This window comes from Lemur catta, chromosome 2 (assembly GCF_020740605.2).
Source record: "Lemur catta isolate mLemCat1 chromosome 2, mLemCat1.pri, whole genome shotgun sequence".
In the NCBI taxonomy this organism is placed as follows: domain Eukaryota; kingdom Metazoa; phylum Chordata; class Mammalia; order Primates; family Lemuridae; genus Lemur; species Lemur catta.
Window position 1 is genome coordinate 98,170,493 of NC_059129.1, and position 5,699 is coordinate 98,176,191.

A 5,699-nucleotide genomic window follows, 5' to 3' on the forward strand; every position below is an offset into this window, starting at 1 on the left:
ACATGTGACACACTAGCCTTGTGGAATCAATAGGGCCAGTATTATTGACTCCATTTCAAAGATGAGAAAAACTGAGGACGGGGGGAGATTATGTGACACATCCAAAGCTGTATCAGCACTGAACAGTTAGTAACTTAAAACTCCTGCCATCTCTATTCAGAGGAAGATAGAGTGGTTCAAGAAACAGCCTTTCCATAGAAATGGATCAGTAAAGATTACATTTTTAAGAACATTAACTTTTACTTATTTGTGTTCACAGAGTATGTCACTCTTTGAAGAGATATGGGTGAAATTTTTCTGTGTTTACTTTTGTTAACTTTCCTAAAAAAAAAAATTGCAGGATCAGAATTTTTTCTTTTTAGTTCAAAAAATGGGAAACTCTTTTTTTCTCATTTTCCTGAGATTCCCATCATGCTTTTTGTGCCACCCAACCCATTACAAATTGTAGAAATGACATTCCTCCTTCATCTGAGCTCCCCAGGCATCCACAAATAGCAACTGAAAGTCCCTAGACTTCCTGTGACTTAGACTTCACTTTCCCAAGAGTTCCTGGAAACAATGTCAAATTACAAGAATTTGCACTCCTCGTCAGCTCAAAATACCTGCTAAGTTTGTTACTATACATCCTTTCCAAAGTGAGTCATCACTGTTATAAAATGAATTGGTCTTATATAAATGTCAATTTTAGGTTATATTTGTCAAGAAACTCAACCTGTTTCTAATACCTTGTTTGAAATCAGAGGATGGATGAGCTTCTGTCACAGCATATGACATGGTATAAATTTTATCGAGCCTATTTTTTACTCAACAGTAAAGGTGCCTTGGGAAGTTAATTACCAGCACTTTGTGCTAACTGATGCAACTTTTTAGCTCCCAGTTACCATGAATGCTATCCCAAATAGTTAATCGTGGAGCCAACACAGGTAAGGTGGAAGTACACATGCATCATCAGGACAAGCAAATTATAAAACAAATTATATATTTTAAAAAATAGATCATTATGAGCTCTGTAGCTAATGTTTAAGGTTATTCTTTAATGCTATTGCCAATTGTCTTTTTAAATTTTTCCCTAAGATTTTTTTAACTGTTAAGGTATCTTTTTATTAGCTCAATTCATTTCCTATTAGTCTTGGAATTTAACAAGGCTTCATGGCAAAGCAGGTCTGGAAGAGAGCTTATTAACTTTCCTTCAGGGTAATGAGTCCCATATGGAATAAAGAAAGAACACCAACTTCCAAAAGACAAAAGTCATTATAGTCAATAGAGGGTTAATGTGGTTTTTAATAGGAGGCCCATTACAATTCTCAGGACCCATAAAGTTGGTACCATACTGGGCATCTACTTAAATATAATCAGAGTTGTTCCTTCATTATCCTCCTTTAAAGAAAAGGTAACATCTTTCTTCCTAAAGCCTCAGATTTTTTTCAGGGAATTATATATGGTCTGTCATCTTTTTTCCTGTAAATAAACAAGACAATTATCATGGCTGTCTTTCCTAAAAATTTTCACTAAAACAAAACCTTCATTCAATTGCTCATTAGAAAATGAATTTGAATTTGGAATTAAGATAAGTAGCTTCAGTGTGTAAAGCAGTAACATAAAATTGACATTTTACATAATCTTATATCAGGTATTCATGCATTTAATACCCCAAAATATTTTCCTACCATATGTATTACTGAGCATCCATACTTCATCTACAGACTCCTCTGAAAAGCACCAAGCTTGAGAAGAAAAATATGTCAGGCAAAAGTGACAACACAATTCAAATAATTAATTCAGGAGTCTCAGAATCATTTCCATTATTGAAATTACATAAGAAAATAAAGATTGTCATTTGGAAGAGCCTCTGCAGGCTAAAAGTACAAGGAAAGAAAAGTTTTATCAAGGATGATAGGATGAATGCTAGTTTTAGAGTCAGGAGACCTGGGTGCAGACCCCAGCTCTGTCCCTTACCAAAAGTTACCTTGGCCAAGTCATTTCACTTCTATAAGCTTCCACTTTCTTGCCTATAAAATGAGATGCTGGACATGATCAAGGACAGCAAATAGATTTCACCTAAGTCTCACTGATTCCCACTAAAGCCTGTTGGGCTGTGTCTTAATTATTAGACTGAATCCAGACTCAACAGGAAAGAGTGCTATGTTCAATTAGTAATGTCTGCCATGCAGTTGGAATATGGGGACTTACCATCACCAGATTAAATGGTTCTTAAAATTCTCTTTCAACTCTCACATTCTGTGATTCTGTTAATTATAACAGATTTTTCCTTGCACAGGATTTTTACTCACCACAAATGGTTAAGTGTCTCTCTCAACGCATGGCAGAATGTCTAAGCCACTAACTTTGGAAAAACTAAACAAAATGATGCCCAACTTGACAAAAGAAAGGCTCAAAATAAAGAAAATATATAAAGAAAGTTGGGCACAGGAGGCCTGAAAACTCCCTATGATTCTCAGTTTCTAGATGGAAAAGAGCGCTCCTACTTTCCCTCCCTCCCAGACTAACAGGCAGGTACCTAATTATTAACTCTGTATAACAAGAAAATTGTTCAAGTTGGTGAAGCTTTCTCTGGGAATAATCCATTCCCCCAATCCAATGACATAGCAGTATTCATTGCTTATAATGAATTATAAAGACTGAATAATACAGATTAAACTATCACCAACTTCAAGGTTTATCAATAAGCTGATTTGCAAGACAACAATATTTCAAATCATGTGCTGTAATATTATTTATCAATGTTTAATAAGCACTTCATAATTTTTGGCAAGCAAATGAGAAATGGATTACCAAAAGGAGGTGATGAAATATTTATAATGCACAATAGCTACTATTATACGGTAGCTATTCAAGAAATCTTAATAGTAAATTGAATGGAAATATAATACTGTAATAGATATGGAAATGTTCTATCAGCCATTTGTAATGAAATATGAAAGTGCTTAAAGAGAGTAAATACATTTGTAATGGTTTTTGATTAGCTATAACTGTATATGATTCAATCATCCATTATGAAAAATGTACGGACATTATGTTGGTTTATGATATTTATAATCCAAGTGGCAGCTTTGAAGACATTTTTTAAGAATCCTTACATGATAATGGATATGTTAATTAGTTTGATTGTGGTAACCATTTCACAAGGTATATGTATATCAAAACATCATGTTGCATACTTTAAATATATATAATTTTTATTGGGAAGTTATACCTCAATAAATCTGAGGGAACAGAATCTTTACATGTATTATTAACTTTCAATAATTAAATCTATGCTCATCACTTTCGAAAAAATTCTTCTCTCATTATCATACTTCCCTAAAAATTTAAATATGTATTTCTTTAATAAATGGTCCTTATTTTGTTACTCATTTTTTATAAATCAGAAACTTGATCAGTGTTTTTTCTCATAAAAGACTTTCTGTTTATAGGAAATGGGCCCAAAACCACAAATATCTATATAGATATATTAATAGAAATAAAATACATATCCACTATGCTGTATGTATACATGCATTATGCTCAACCAGGAAAGAAATTATTCTCTAAAATTAAGACAATTGCATAGAATCATCAAAAATTCCAGGCTCCCTGTGTTATTTAATACAATTACCATATCTATATAACTCAAATGGCCCCCTACTCACTAATTAATTCACTCATCAACAAACTATACACCCTAGCTTAACACCATGCAATGGCTTTCCAGGTACCACAGGGTATAGACAACAGTCCCTATTGTGTCCACAGAGCTCCTGCCCATCCCTGCATCCTCAGGCCTCATCCCTTCATTCTGGCTCTCTGAGCTCCAGCTGCACTCGCCTTCTTTCAGGGCCTCAGAGTTAGTCCACCTTGTTCTGTCCCACGTGCCTCCCATATATTCCCTCTGCCTGAAACACCTCTCCAGCCCTAGCTGGCCCCACTCTTTCTGTAGCAGTTAATGGAGTCTGCAGTTGTCTCATGTCTAACTCTTCTACTAGAATGTCAACACCATGAAGGAAGGCACTGTGTACCTTTTATGTATAAATTATCTCCAGCCTTGGGACAGTGCCTTGCACATAATGATGTTCAATGAATATGAATTTATTAAGAGATTAAATTAATGAATATTTAAACAAAAAACCCATTCACAGACATGATGTCAGGTACCAAGAAGAGATGAACAAGGCAGAGCTCCTGACCTGTCATTATCTAAGGGGAGCCCCAAAACTTACTTTATGAAATATGAATTCGGTCTGATAGAAACTAATCGTGATCATATAGCCAGAATATTATTCACAAATTCAGAACGGTACTTGATATTTAGGTTTGTGACGTGTTCCTACTAGCAGACAGCAGCTCAGAATCGGTGATTTTTTTCACCTAGTTCACCCATTTACTAGTTATCCTGCTCTCCACTCTGCTCTTGATATGCGAGCCCGGGTCAGGAGCTGGCCTGTATTCTCTATCCTTGACTCTATAATAACTAAAATTTCATTCTCTAAAGGTAAGTGATCCTAGTACAAAAGAAATATTCTTGATTATACTTTGCCTCTGCTTTAAACTGGGCAAAGAAACAAATGAAAAACAGCACACCAAGACTTAAGACTGTATCAGGCAGGGTTCTCCAGAAAAACAGAACCAGTAAGAGATGGGGGAAGCTGCAATGAGGGCAAGTCCAAAATCCATAGGGCAGGGTGGCAAGCTAGAAACTCAGGCAGGATTTCTACATTACAATCTTGAGGCAGAATTCTCCTTCTCCAGCCTTCAACTGATGAAACCCACCTACATTACCCAGGGTAATCTCCTTTACTTACATTACAATGAACTGATTGTACATATAAATAACATCTATAAAATACCTTCCCATCAACATCCAGACCAAACAGTTGGGCAGCACAGCCTCACCAATCTGGTAGACTGTGTTATTGATCGCAAGCATTCATTCTTTCCTACCCACAGTGAGAGAAATAAACTTTCCTGCCCTATGACTTGACTACAAGTCTTGCTTTGACAAATGGGACATATGCTAACTCCGAGACAAATCTTTAACTGTCCTCCACTGTCATGAGAGTGGGTTTATTGCACATAAGGGTTTCTCCTTTATCTTAGATCCTAGAATTAAGACAGTGTGTGGAGCAGACCTCAATCTGACCACCCATGGGGATCTGAGCTAAAGCACAGAGCAAATCCCTTGACCACTGACATGTAACATGAGGAAAAATAAACCCTTATTTATTTCATAAACAACTGAGATTTGACAGTTGTTACACAGAAAGCTGATTAATACAAGACACTTTCGTGACGCCACCACATTTCGCTAGTGCATGGCACTGCCTCCGATGTCTCTATGCTCCCGGTGATAAACACCCATTAGCTGTAGTGAAGCTGGTTCTTGCCTGGATAGGTACGCAGCATGGTCTCTGTCATATTTTATGTTTTACAAAATGTCATATAAGTAGAACTACTTAACATTTATTTTGGACTTTTTAAGTTTCAGACAATCTTCTGAACCCGGCAGGTACAAAGGTGAACAGGACATAATTTCTCCCTTTGGAAGCCAATAGCCTAGTGGGAGAAACAGTATATATCTATCTACAGAATAAGGGGAGGTTGACATTAAATTCCACCTTGTAAATTCTGGGTATGCCCCTGCTAAACAAAGCCTTCCTTCCATGCTTCAAGACTTGACTTGTAACTATTTGCTTCTATTGACT